The sequence below is a fragment of the Protopterus annectens genome, chromosome 6.part1, assembly GCF_019279795.1.
Source record: "Protopterus annectens isolate FY-2018-M chromosome 6.part1, PAN1.0, whole genome shotgun sequence".
NCBI lineage: Eukaryota > Metazoa > Chordata > Ceratodontiformes > Protopteridae > Protopterus > Protopterus annectens.
Window position 1 is genome coordinate 176373782 of NC_056738.1, and position 15172 is coordinate 176388953.

General features: G+C 37.7%; 1 protein-coding gene across 5 annotated transcripts in view; it reads right to left on the reverse strand.

Moving 5' to 3' along the window:
• TMBIM1 (transmembrane BAX inhibitor motif containing 1) overlaps positions 1 to 15172 on the reverse strand; it is a 1047780-nt gene that overhangs the window by 18791 nt on the left and 1013817 nt on the right. The gene's annotated exons all lie outside the window — the stretch shown is intronic.

A 15172-nucleotide genomic window follows, 5' to 3' on the forward strand; every position in this document is an offset into this window, starting at 1 on the left:
TGAAAACCACAGACAATGAGTGTTGACGTAATTCAACAGGCATCATTAATTATCTGCAGAATACATTTTCAAACTGTTTTGCAGCAGCGGGCAGTAGTCCAGTCCATACCACCACACTGGCAGTGGCAGGTTTTTCCATTTTGAATATCCCATGAGCCGCATCCCATGCCACAGGCACAAGAAACAGGTGCATAATCTGCAATAAAACCAGAATACAAACTGAAATACGAACTTGGCCAAGACAGACAGATTCATGGTCACAGGAGCATATTCAAATTTGCACTGCTTACAGAGCTAATAAAAAGTTTACCTCAAGTAAGAACATGACAAGTTCTATCACAAACAATTAGTTCACTCACAATCCAATTTTTATTAATCTAGTCATGTATTAAAGATACTAGCTTAGCTTCTGATAAGGACCTTTCATGGAAAACTATTTCCACTGCAATTATGTAGACTCGAAAATGATGTAGTAGATATTTTTAGTATTTATGTTACCATTATAATGCCATGTAGGTAAAGCAGTATATATTTTATGGATTATTGATTAACAGAACTCATCCATATACGAGTGATGGCTTTATTTTAGGATTACAGAAATTAAAACAATGAAATTTCTTTGGCTCACAGACACCCACAACAGCAATCTCTCATTCCAAAGTGCACAACAGTCCTACCAGACAGACCTGCACAATTTATGTATTGCTAACAGCTATCAGATACAGATGGTAGGATTTAACAGAATGAGAGGTCAGGAACTGAACTGAATGCTTCTGCTGCACATTATGAAGGATTTTATTTGCAGCTGAAAATGAAGGTAGGTCTATGACAGGCCACAGGGATCCCCATGAGTTACTTTTAACCATGTGTATGAGCCCACAGTACAACCCCCATTGCATTTGTATGTTACTGTTGCTGAATACCACCTGCAGAAATTAGTAATCCAACAGTTTGACCTTTTAATTACCACAGACAATCCTTTAGGGGGTATAAGGAAGAAAATTAAACCATTCATCATCTTGGGGTTAAGTTCTAACTACTGAAAAAGACTGATGGAAAAATGAAAATAAAATACTAAAGCTAAATCACATGTCTTGACTAGAAGGCTTTTCAAGTCACACATTGCATGTCCTGTGTGCATGCTAATGGAAAAAGTAAACTATTTTCTGATCAAATCACTCTTCATTGTGAATATGACTGCACAAATGAATACCTGATGAGTAAAGTGTGTGTGTGTGTGTGTGTGGGGGGGTGGGGTGCAATGGGAATCTGCCCCAAAATAAGAATGTTTTCATTAGATATCTGCTTAAACTGCATTGAAAAGTGATTTGGTTATATAAGCACATCTCTGAACAAACTCAATGTTCCAGGTCTGGAGAACAAATAGTTGCATCCCTTACACGAGGAAGAAGATGTAGGACTCATAACTATAGACAATGGATGCCACTTCAGATATGGAAGCCACATTGAGGAGCTAGATATTAATTTAGATGTGACTACAGTGACTTCATTCATGGAAGTGGGGGGCATCAGATGTTTTGGAGCACCAGACTCCAGTTTGTTGGTTGTGAGATCTATGCAGTTACAATATCACAGTACTTCAAGGCTTGGTTTGTTAAAGCTTAGTCCCCCCCTCTTCTCAACAGCAACAATACATGGACCATCTAGTCTCAGACAAAAGGTCTGGCAGCTTATGGCTTGGGACATTCAACCGAAGAAAGAGCCCTCAAAGTCAAATGATGCATACACGTTGTGAACCACTAACGGATATACGATTTGAAATTAGTTGGCAGAAACAGGCAACCATTGTTAAGATGGTTGTGTTAAAGGGGTACAGAAAAGGTAATGAGTTATCATTCATAGTCAAGGTACTTAAAGTCAAAGTAAACTTTGTCAATCAGATGTGCCTAGCACTGCCAGCTGCATGAAATTTCGTTGCTTGGTCCCAGTGCAAGCCATAACGTAACAAATAATTAGAATGACAATAAGACAGATTCACATACAGTAATAATTAAGATACTTGACAATACATAAATTTACCACATTGGACAACAGACAATATTAGTAGGTATTGCACAGACTAATTTATTTATTTACATTTATTTATTGACATTTGTTGCCCAGCGAAGTCCACTGGGTCAGAAACCCATTTTCAGTGGAGGCCCAGGGAGAAAAGCTTCACAAATAATCAAATATTGTACAAAACAAATACAAAGTGAATAAACATACATTAGCATAGGATGGGGAGTAATGGCATATTAATACATAATTATCAGACTGCACGGATACATAACATATAAGAACGTAATAGATCATTAGTAAATTGCACATATCTTAGGTAGAGAAGCAGTAATATAGATGAGGAAGAGAATAATATAACAGAGGGTTAAAGAGTAGGATCAGAGTAGTTAAGTGTGTGAAGTTAAGGGGGCTTATACTATTTCAGAAGTACAGCTGGGATTATTTAAATAATGGGTTTTAGTGCAGCTTTAAAGGCGGTTAGTGAGTCAAGTTTAGTAATGTGTGAGGGGAGACTATTCCATAGTTTGGCAATGTTGCAGGCATATAGGCATTGTCCTGTTCTTTTGTTGGGTTTAGCCAAGTTTAAAAAAGTGTCCTTTCTGAAGACTGGAGGGTTCTAGTTGGGGGGAGGTGTGTAAGATAGACTTGAGTGCAGGATAGCTATCAGATTTGAAAATTTGGTTATGAGCAAGTGTTAAAGTATAATAGAGATAGTTGTGAAAGTCAAGAACTGTTTGAGATGCTTTGCAGTGGTGTGAGCAGTTGGGCATGTTGGAGGCAAATTTTGATATCTTGTAGTAGCAAGATTGCAACTTATTACTGAGGGATGTATGGAGGTTAGTGAAAATCGGGCTTCCAACAAGAGGGATGGGATAAGCAAAGTGTTTGCTAGTTTTATCTTAGTTTCTTTATCATCTAGGTATAGTCTAGGTCAGTATAGTTTGCCAAGTTTGAAATGTTTTTTTTTTTTTTTTACTGTATTGATAATGTGTGCTTCAAAAGAGTTTACCAATAGTGATTCCTAGAACTTTTGCAGATAGCACCTGTTCTATTTCTGTATTATGTGAAAAAAATCTTGAATTCTGCAGCTGGAGGTTTTGATGAAAATAGTAATTTAGTTTTTTTGGGGTTCAGCATTAACTGAGCATCATTTAGCCAGGTTTCTATGGATGTGAATGTATCCTGGGTGATCTTCTGGAGTTTAGCGAAATTGTTGGAGGATGAGATGATAGTTGAATCATCCGCATATTGAATTAATATGCTTTGTTGGGAGACTTTATTAAGATCATTAATTAAATATATTAAAGAGCAGTCATCCTAAAATGGACCCCTCTGGGACTCAGATACTCTGTTGGTTTTGCCATCTAACCAATTGTTGTCCGTCTTGTAGGTAGGTGGAAAACTAGTTTAATATGCTTAGACAGCATCCAAGTTTTTCTAAATATTGTAATAACTTAGGGTGTAATGCTGTCAAACCCTTTGACAGGTCTAACAGGAGTACTGAAGTTAATAGGCCAGCATCAAGAGCTTTATTCACAGTATCAGTGAAGGAGAGCAAAGCTGTGGTTGTGCTATGCCCAGGGCGGAATCCATGCTGAGTGGGAGCTAGGAGGTTGTTGTTAATGAAGTGATTTAGTAGTTGGGACTGTATGCATGTTTCTAGGATTTTTGATATGGGGAGAGAATGGAGATGGCCGGTAATTTGAGAGATCGTGTGCATTACCACCTTTGTGTAGTGGAGTTATAAGACTTTCCACAGCTGGGGGACATAAGATTCAGAGATTTAACAATTAATAAGAATACTTACAGGATAAGCTATAGCTTTGGCAACAAGTGAGTATTCAGGTGGTAAGTTATCAGCAGAGTGAGCTGGGCTTTAGTTTGGTTAGCAGCTTTAGAATTAGGGATGTAGGTACTGGTAGTAGTGAGAAAGGAGAATTGGGTGGGATATTGTTAGGAGGTAGATATGGGATCTGTCTGTGTAGTATTTTAGGAGTTAGGGTTGCTTTTTGTAGATGAATCTTTGATTAGTTTTTGAATGGTGTTAATGAAATGGGTATTAAATATTTGTGCTATCTGGTGAGGGTCTTTGTTGGGAGGGTGATGGATTTTGAATGTTACTAGGATTAAGTGGAGAGGATACAGATTCCCAGAATTTTTTTTGGATTACTTTAGGAGGATAGTTGTGAGGAGAAATAGGTTTTCCTACTAGTTAAGTTTTTTTTTTTTTGCAGTATTTCAAAGTTGTTTATGATTTTGTACATTTGCTTGAGTTCTACTTTTTCCATATTTTCCAGGCTTTGTGTCTAGACAGAAGGGTTTGTTTCGTTAGCCAGGGACCAAGTTTAGGTTCTGTTCATTTTGTACGAAGAGGTGCTAAGCTATTTAATGTGCTAAGAAAGACGTTATTGAAATAATCTACAGCGTCATCCAGAGGCAGTGTTTTTATTGGGGTCCAGTTTTGAGCTTGCAGGGTATTAAGTATGTTTTGATCAACATGGGCAAAGTTCCTGGTAGATTTTTAAGTGTGAGGTTTGGGGATTTGTATTTGGGTTCTAAGGGTATAAGCAGGTAGGCGGTCAGAAAGTGTTTGGGAGGGTGCCGGTATTGGAGTAGTAGCAAGGGTGAGATACCAGAATCCAATCTAATGTAGATTTTGCTTGGGTATTTAAAGCACGTGTAGGCTCTGTGAAAAATTTTGTGAAACTATGGAGATAAATGCTGGTAGCAGGAGCTTTGGAGGTTAGGTTTTGACAATTAATGTTAGTGTTGCCTAGAATAATAGTTTCTTGGGAGGTATTTTGGTTAATCCACCATAAGAAGTCTTCAAATGGGGGATGGTTTGACCTGGAGAAGTGTATATAGCATCAATAGAGAGTTGTTCATTAGGGTTTATATGAAGGGATGTTATTAGGATTTCCATACTATTGAAAGTGGGGACAGGTTTCAGATGAATATTTATTGATAAGGAGTCTCGATAAATTAAGGCTACACCTCCACCTTTATTTATTTATTTATTTTTTTAAGTGGTCTGTCATTACAAAGAATGTTGCAACAAGGAAGGATTTTGGTGTTGAATATAGGTGTTTTAAGCCAGGTTTCAGCTATTGCTATTGTGTTTGGTGAATGGTAAAGCCAGGACTGGAATCCAGTAATTGTGTTGCAGAGCCTTCATGCATTAAGTGTTGCAAAATATAAATCATGGGTTACAGAGGAATGAATGTTTTTTGGCAAGTTATTTGGACCCAAGAATCCCCATTAAGATTTGCTTAGAATATTGCACATCCACATTAGTAGCTCGATAAACTCTGTTCATATTGTAAATATATGGAGTGATGACTCTGGCTATTGCACTAATAGTAATAGAAGAGATTGGCTAACTGTTCCAATTATTAAGCAATTGGCAAATTGTCACTATATACAGTATACCACAGCTTGTGCTATATTGATCCTGTTATCTTTGATCATGCTTGACATTTATGGATAGAGGGAAGAATCCCCCTATTCAGTCTAGAATCGGATGTTTTGCATTGTAAGCTACAATATCATCTGAGGAGAGACGGAAGAACATGCCATGCACAGGATGGGTGGGGTTCTCTTATCTTCCTAGCTCACCCACAAATGGGATTGAGGAAGAAATTATTTTTTCCACTGCTTTCACTACCCTCTGGAGAGCCTTGCGGTCAGATGCTTTGCATTTTCCGTACCATATGATGATGTTACTAGTGAAGATACTCTCGATGGTCCCCCTATAGAAGGCTTTGAGGATGGTCTTTGCCTGGTTTGCCTTCCTCTGTTTCCACAGGAAGTACAGACATTGCTGTGCCTTCTTCACTGTGTGGTTAATGTGAGTCGTCAAGCATAAGTCATCAGTGATGTGCACCCCAGGAACTTTTGACTCCACTGCCACCCCCTTAATCTCCAGATATTGAAGTACCTCCTGTGCCCTCCTATAGTCCACTACTAATTCTTTGGTTTTCTGCTTACATTTAAGGACAGATTGTTGCTGCTGCACTAACCTATCAGATGCTCCACTTGTTCCCTGTAGGCTGTTTCGTCTTTATTCCTGACAAGACCTACAACAGTGGTATTGTCCGCAAATTTGATTTTTGTTGGATTCATGCTTTGCCATGCAGTCATGCATCAGCAAGGCGAAAGGTAGAGGACTCCAGATGCAGCAATGTGGGACACCCAAGCCCGGTGTGATACTGTTTGAACTCTTATTTCCCACACATCTTTTTGGGTCAGTTTATGAGAAAGTCCAGTATCCAGTTACATAGACAGGTGTTGATGCACAGTTAGATCAGCTTTGCTATCAGATTCTGGGGATGACCGTGTTGAAGGCAGAACTAAAATTGATGATCAGCAATCTGACATAGCAATTCTTGTTCTCTAGATGGGCCAATGATTCATGAAGTGTTTTAGCTGTAGCATCAGTAGTGTAAGTGGTTAGATCAAAAGTGTAATGTGTCCAGTGTTCCAGGTAGATTTGAAGAGATATGATTCTTGATTAGCCGCTCAAAACAATCTGTTACCACAGATGTAAAAGCAACTGGTCAGTAATTATTTAGACTTGTTGGTTGACATTTTTTGGGTAAGGGAATGATTGTCGTATTTTTGAACGTTTAAGTACAATGGCTAAATGCAGGGATATATTGAAAATATCAGTTAGTACAGTGGACAGTTGAGTAGCACATTCTCTAAGAACCTTTCCCATAATATTATCAGGATCAGATGCTTTTCCTGGGTTTACTGTCCTCAGGGTCTTGAAAACATTAGATGTGATGAGACATAGCACCCCTTCACTCTGTTCGACAGGGAAATTACTTGCCATAGTGTTACCAAGGGTGAATCTGCTGAAGAAGGTATTTACTTTATTCAGAAATTCTGTGTTGTCATCACATGTGGAGGACGAAGGCCTGTAGTTGGTTATTGCTTGTATACCTTGTCAGAGACATCTAGAACCCCTTTGGTCAGAAAAAAAAAAAGTGTCCCTGAATTTTACGGCCATAAGTCCTCTGCCTCTTATATCCCCTACTTAGATTTGCTCTGGCCTCTTTTAGGGCATCCTTGTCCTTTTATTTGAAAGCATTTTGTGCTTTTAAGAGCTCATACACTTCACCAGTCAGCCAGGCTTTCTGGTTTGCACGTACGGTGATGCTTTTGGTGACTGTTATATCAACACATTTTGAAATGTAGGCCATCACTGATTTTGTATACTCCTCCAGGTCTATGTTGGTTCTCAGCTGCCTCTCTAAGCACCGACCAGTCCATGCATTCAAAGCAGTCCTGCAGTGCCAAGACTGCTCCCTCAGGCAGTATCCTTACTTGTTTGGTTGTTGGTTTACCCCTTTTTAGCAATGGTTTATATTTGGGAAACTGCATGACCACCAGATGGTCTGAATTACCCAGGTGTAGATAAGGTACTGCTTTGTAGGCCAGCTTTACGTTTGTCTACACCTTATCCAGAACATTCTACTTTCTTGTTGCAAAGTTCACATGCTGATGGTAGTGGGGTAATACAAATTTCAGGTCAGCCTGATTGAAATCACCTGCAATTATATAAGCAAACTCCGGGTTCTTATTTTGTAGGTTATTTAGGGACAGATAGAGAATGTTTAATGCCTCATTGGTATTAAGGAATGTAGACAGCTCATTCCCTCCAGTACAACCCTTTGGAGTGTGTACCTTTAACTCCTAGTGGGTGTGGCCTGAGCCTTTAAAAATTAAGTTATCACCTTGCAATTCTAACAAATACTCATTGACAGAGGTCAGATATCAATACAATTGCGTTTGCCATCATGTATGCTTCAAGATAAAGTAGTCTGATACCCTGCATGTAGCATGGTTTTGGATTTATTAATGCAATATTAACAAGTAATATTTGATGCCTAGAGGAGCAGTAGGAGGTAACTGTATATGCACCTGGAGGCGTCACTCGGATGTAATGAGTTGCTCACTCCATTGAACTCCCTAGATAAGTAGAAGGGCCTGCATTTTACTGACATGAACTCAATGTTCTCGGAACAGTGAGAGGCAATTTTACAGTTTGCACACCAGCTGTTGACACACACACCCTCCTCCGTGAGATTTGCCACACAGACTGAATTCTATCAGCATGAAATAATGACATCCCCTCTACATATACCGTACTATCATATATATTGGAGTTCAGCCACCAAGTTTCAGTGAACACAAGTAAACAGGTATTTCTCACCTAAGTTTGTGTGGAAAGATCCATCCTTAAGTAGTCTATCTTGCTCTCTAGTGAGCATACATTTGCCAGCAACATGGAAGGAAGTGCAGGCCTGTGCAGATTTGTTTTTAGTCTGACCTTAATTTCTGCTCTAGAGCCTCTCTTTCTTGATTGTTCACATATTTTCCTTTTAATGCACTTCCCATATCCCATTGTCAACAAGTAGCATCCGAGAAATCTGACACCATCATTAGAAGGAATGTGATAAATTGAAATAAATATCTAAATCACCATTGGTGCTGGGGTTTCCCAACACAGAAATGGCTAACTGTACCTGCCACTGTAGATAATAGAAAATTATCCATTTGCAGCATGGTGACTCTGTTGTAAACCTATTGCATCATAGCTCCAGGATCTGTAGTTCAATCATGATCATCTTCAATCACCACCTGTGTAGAAAATGCATGCTCTCTCTATACTTACATTCATGTGTTTTTTCCTCTGGCTAATCTGCTTTCTTTCTACTGCTCCAAAACATACTGTTTGACTAGCTTCTCCATAATATCCATGTAAGTTGTATATATACTTCCCTTGTGGCCTAGTTCATGGATAAAAAGAATCCAAGAAAGCCCAGTTCACTTAAGTTGTTAAATAAAAATTAAATTACTATTCTGAGAATATTTAGGACAAAAAATACATTCTCCTTAGCAGACAGAAGTGGTGAACTGCGACAGTTCAGTTTAAAGTAAATAACACAGCAGCTAAGACAGTTATGCAGATAATCACTTATGCAGATGGTCACTGTTTAGAAGTGTACAATGCAAACAGTTCTTCAGTGGGCAGGAGTGGAAACTGGCCACATTCTTGTGGAGTGCTACACTGAATCAAAGGTTATGGTGCTCAGTATGCTGCTCTTTTATGCGGATGTGCACATTATTGGTCCGGTGTTTAACTGAGTTGCAGTGTGGTGACATGCAATATGACAACAAATTGCTAGAAGAGGCTCACAAAACAGTAAAATGAAGTATCCAAATTTAGGACGCCTTTAAAAATCTTAAGAGTTCAGACAAGTTATAGTGATTATTAAACACTCATACATGCTAAGGACTAAGAGTAACTGTTCTGTCCTGAGCTCATGTAACTAACCAGTTTTCTTTTGGAGTGTCATTGTCAAGGCCTCTGCAAACTTCTGCTGTTAACTGTATAACAGCATGTGCTTTTTCATCATTGAAAACAATTGAAATCCCAGGTCTGCCCCTTTTTAATTTTTCCAAATCTTTTGGGTTTCTAATACCATGATGGGAATGGATCCCATTCCTAAGTCAAGTACGATTAAAGTTCATGAAATTAGTATCGTTTCACTCTGATGTCAGCCAAGAGAGCTCTTTGCAGCACCCTCAATGTGCCCAGTACAGACTCCTTTCACAATTTGTATGGAGTTACATGTATTGGTAACATATCTATATATGACTGTAGACTCTTCATAAGACTCGTTTGCTCCTACTACTATTGGAACTATCCGGGTATCTTCCACATTGCTCTCATTTCTTACAAATCCTGATATTTTATGACCATCTCTCTTTGTATGCTGGATGCTGTAGTCACTGGGTGTGGTGATTTCAATGATCAATGCTACTTTTGTCTTCTTTTCTTGGACCATATCTGTTTTTCTAGCATCTATCTTTTGAACTGTAATGGATGATCCCCATGTGATGTAGACTTAATTTTCTATGATGCTTTGGGGCTCATGTTTCCAGTGTTTTTCAGCCACTTCAATATCATAATGTTTATACAATCTCCAGTGCAATAGTTTCGCCACATTATTATGCTTTTCAGTATACAGTCCTTCTGCCATTAGTATGTCGCAACCAGCAACAAGGTGTGCAACCATTTCCAATTCTGTTTTACAAAACTTATATTTGTCCGTTTCTCCCACATGTTCAATAGACTTTGTAAACCAGTGTGCATGTAGCCCACTATCTTGTGCCACCAATATTAACATTGCATCTCTTGGTTTGAATTTGCCTCTCCTTAACCATTCCTGCATTTCTTCCTGATAATCAGGAGGTTCTTCCAGATGTTTTCTACACTTTACCATATTTATGCATTTTTCACATTTCTTGCTTTCTCATCTGGTCCTTCACCTTATACGCTTTCATTTGTTTTTTGGCACATTCAGTTGCTGCCTGGTTTTTATCCACTTGTGGTATGATTTCCATTCCTGCTTGATGCTGATATGGTGCTGCTAGCCTAAGCAAGGAAGTCATCTTAAGATTTATTCTCCTCATGTTTCAAAACTTTCACTACATTTGGGTCTTGTAGGGTCAGCAGATGTGTGGAGTCCCACAATTGCAGATCTGCACATGTAATCAATTTCAAGGAGGCCCATCCCTCCTTTGGAATGGGGAATATATAATCTGGTATGCACAGATTTTTATAAATCGTTTGGTGAGCATGAACCATCCCTTCTTGTTTTCCTATCCAATCTATCCAACACGTTTTGGAGCCAGTCAATCACTCCAAAACTAAGTTAGGACAGGAAGAGGAAATTGGTTTATAGCTCGGATTTTGTTCCTAGATGTCAGTGCTGTTTTCAGGATTAATTTAAGTCTTCTAAAGTACTCTTTACCAAGTTTTATTCACATTTTTTTCAGGTTTTATTATTGATCCCTCATCAGTTCCCAAATATTTATATACTTCCTCATTCCCAAATATTTATACACTTCCTCTTGCCCAAATTCTTTTATATCACATTCTTGTCCCAAACTGATGTTTTGGTGCAGATGTTTTCCTGCTTTATAGGTTGCTTTTGCACATTTATTAAGACCAAATGATATTTTTATATCTGAAAAAGTTTTGACAACTTACAGTTGTACTTTCAGTTCCTCATCTGATGAGCTATACAGTTTCAAATCATCAACAAAGATGATGAGAAGTCTTTACATTTTGTTGTTTTCTAGGAGCCAACTTATAGCCATGGCTTAAGATGTTTAAGTAGACAGCTTAATGGATTAAGGACAAGGCAGAATAGCAGCGGTGACAAGAGTCACACGAATATCCCCCCACTGAATTTTTATCCCTGGGATTATAATTTGTCCTTTATCATGGCTTAATTGCAAAGTGGTCTGCCATTGTTTCATGGTCACTGTAATGTAGTTGTTCAGTGTAGGGTGTATCATACATTTTTAAGCACTCTTATCCATGAATGTGGGAAACTATCAAATGCTTTTTTTGTAGTCAATCCATGCCATACTTAAATTCTTCCCCTTTTTACAGTTATCCGCTATAACTGACAGCAAATGATCCTTTTTTCCATATGACTTTTTTATTGCCCTTTTGTTCTACTGCCATATTGGAGTTTTCTTTTAAATGACTATAGACTGTCGGCATCAATTCCAATGTATAGTTTATATGTCAGAAGGCAAGCTATTGGCCTATAATTTTAGGGTAGCTTGCAAGTTCACTCTTAAGTAGGAGCATTGTTTTTCCTGTTAGCCAGGTTAGTGCCTGTTCACGGTGGGCATATAAATAGTTCTTACTCATGGCTAAATCTTCATGCAAAGATGTTAATACTTTCAGCCAAAAGTTAGGTACTGCATCTGGGCCTGGGGTTTTCCGGTTAGAGGCTTTTCTTAACTTTGATTCAATCTCTCTGGCTGTTACTTCATCCCATTTCATCTCCTTTACCTTTAAACCTCTTATTCTTTCTTTGACTTCTATCCATTTAGCATATTTGTTATGTTCCACAGGATATTCATAGATACTTCTCCAAAATGTATCAGTTTCTTCTTTTTTGGTGGTCTTTCAATTCCTTTTACCTTGTTTTTCCCAATTATCTATAAAGCTTATTTGGGTCATCAATAAATTGATTATTTCGTACTTTTCCTTTATATTTATCTGCGTATCTTAAGTTTTTCTGCCTGTGCTAAGATTTTTAGTTTATTTGCGATAGTGCATGATAGATCCTGATTTGTTTTAATATTGCACATTGCTTTTATCACGTCAGAGTATTTTTGTTGATCCGTTTCCTCTTCTATATTCTAACAGTGACACTTACCTTAGTTGCTTTATATAGTTTTCTCTATTTGATACTTCCATGAAGGTATTAGATTTCTTCCTTTTGTCTCCCTCACTACCTTTGTTTTTGTGGTTGAACTTTATCAGTTATTAATTTAGCTGCACAGTAATGTACCCTGTTTATTTCTGTTATATCGCATGGATCTCTGTGGACAGTCCTAATTGTGTTCATTTGTTTTATCAAACTTCTGACTTCTTGGGTTTTATTGACCTTCTGTGGTCAATTTCTTTCATTGATCTTAATATGTCTATCTTTATTAAGTCAAGCAACTATTCTCTTTGTTTGTTTTCCATTTCCTGTGGGTATTCTATAGAAGGTTCAACATAATCTTCCTGTGACACATTCTCTTCAGTTTCATCCTGTATCATCTGTTGGTCTGTCATATGAGAACTCACTAGATTATCACTCCTCAACATTAACTGTGTCAGAGTTTCCACAGTTTGCTGTTCCTTCCCTTGCTGTCCAGCTTCAAGTGAACGTTTATACTTTAGATTTTCTACACTAAATCCTTCACTTTGCAGGTACTCTAACTCCATTACTGATCTGTTTTTTCTACTTTACTTCTGTCTTCTTATTTTTGTATTGTAAAGTATTCCATGTCTGGATTCCTTTCCCTGCATTTCTCTTCAAAAATCTTTAGTGCTGCTCCTTTTGTATTGGATTAGTTTTGCTTTTTCCTTTGCATAGATATTACACCATATTAACTCTCCCTTTCCCACATCCATATTTCTTCTTCAGACATCTCCTGATCTTCCTGTTTCTCATTACGTTGGGGACTCATTCCATCATGCTGTGATGTAACCTGTATCAGACCTGCATCAAATCCTTCACTTCACAAGCACTCCATAACTTTAGCTTCTATTTTCTTAACTTCTACTTTACCATCTGCTTTTCTACATTTCATCTTTGTAATATTTCTTTGTGATATTTTCCATATCTGGATGCATTTGCTTGTATTTCTCTGAATATCTTTAGGCCTGCCTTCTTTATGTTGATTACTTTGGCTTTCACCTTTGCATAAATATTGCACCATATCAAATCTTTCTTTACTAGGTCATATTTCTTTTAACTTATCAAACATATCTGAAGTTTTGTTGTTTTATATTTTTACACTTCCTCAGATGCTTCTTTTTCAAACAGATCAAAGTTTCTTGTTCTATATATTGTTTTTCATATTGTATTAATGACTGCAAATTTTTATTTGAAGCTTCTGACAGTCTTGCGGAAGTATTTTTCCTTCCCCTAATTTATCTCTTAATCTTTTTATATATCTTGTTTCTGGAATGGCTCGTCTTTGGCCTATCAGTTTTTGTGATTGTTGTGGACTGCTACTTCCTTCTACAGTAGGGGAGTCATCCTCTCCCTGGGCCTGGCCCATCCCCATTGTAGGAATGTTTCCGTATTTTGAAGAGTCTACACTGTCATTTTCCGGTCCTAACACCAATGCACCTACCAGGACTGAGTACTTTTTATCCTGGGTCTTTTGCACCCAGCTGTCTTTTTTACATTTTTGACCTACTTCTGTCTATGATATATGCTATATAAATACAATCTATATATCAGTGTCACCTTGGTGAGATTTTGTAGTAAACAGGTTCCACCTCATGAAGGTACACGCAAAGACCTGAGTAGGAATTCAATTTAATCACTAGTACACCCCTTTGCTTGCTGACTTTTCATCTCTTCATTCTGTCCAGTATAAATAATGTAGTGGACTGTCAGACTGATTGGTCTCTGGTGATCCCTATTCCATATACTCAACTACAGGATTTGGCCTCTTCAGAAGTAATCAAATTCATTTGCGCCATCATGGGCAGTTATAAATAGGTTTGTTTCATTATTTGCTGAGATTTTTTAGCAGTCTGGAGAGTTGTTGGTTCCACAGAACCTGTGGATGGCCACTCTGACTAAGATTAAAGAGAAAACAAATGTCTAATCTGTCTAAAGAGATCTAGGTCACTTAAATATCCCATAAGTGGCAGAGTAACCATTAGCATCATATGACAGTTTCTGAAAAGTTCTAGTATTCTTCCCTAAAGATCTGCTGACTAATACCTATCCAAAATGCATTCTCAATCACCCCTATCAGGCTGGCCAAATCTCCAGCATAAGACATAGGCGTGATATTTTCTGGTCAGTTTAAGCAGCAGCAAACCTCTCAACCTACAAGCACAAGACATCTGGACAAAGCCAAAAATTATTATGAACTTAGAAAGTTGCTAGAATAAGAGGTTTTGCTTTAGTATGCCTTTAAGTCTGAAACACAAGTGTATCATTATTTAATGATTTCAATCATTTGCCAGAAGACCACAAATTTTATGAGAAGTAGACAAAAACAGGAAGCAAAAATCTGGACATTCTGCAAAAATCAGTTGAGATGTATGCAGCTGTGAAAAACAAAAGCATTTTGTAAGCCCCACCATCCCCTAATGAAGGTGCATTTAAATCAGGCTTTGACTGGTGGTTAAATGCAGTAAATTCAAGATTCTGACTCATCTCCCAAGTTTACCACAATGTGGGGAAGGGAGGAGACTGAATTCTGAGTGGTTTTACATGTCAGGGATATGATACTTTTTCCTGACATCAGGCCATTTCTTTTTTGTAGTACAAATTTTATCATGTATGACTTTTGGCCAGCAGGATTTTAACCACTATTAAGTAGTTGATATTGTGCCTCGGAAGTATAAGATGCAAGTGATATTATATTACATTATATTATATTATATTGTATGATGCACACATTTTATGGCCAGCTGACATACCCACAAACAGACACAATTTTATATTGTAATATATTATGTTGTTATATTATGCTATATTTGTATTACACTATGATATTATATATATATATATATATATATATATATATATATATA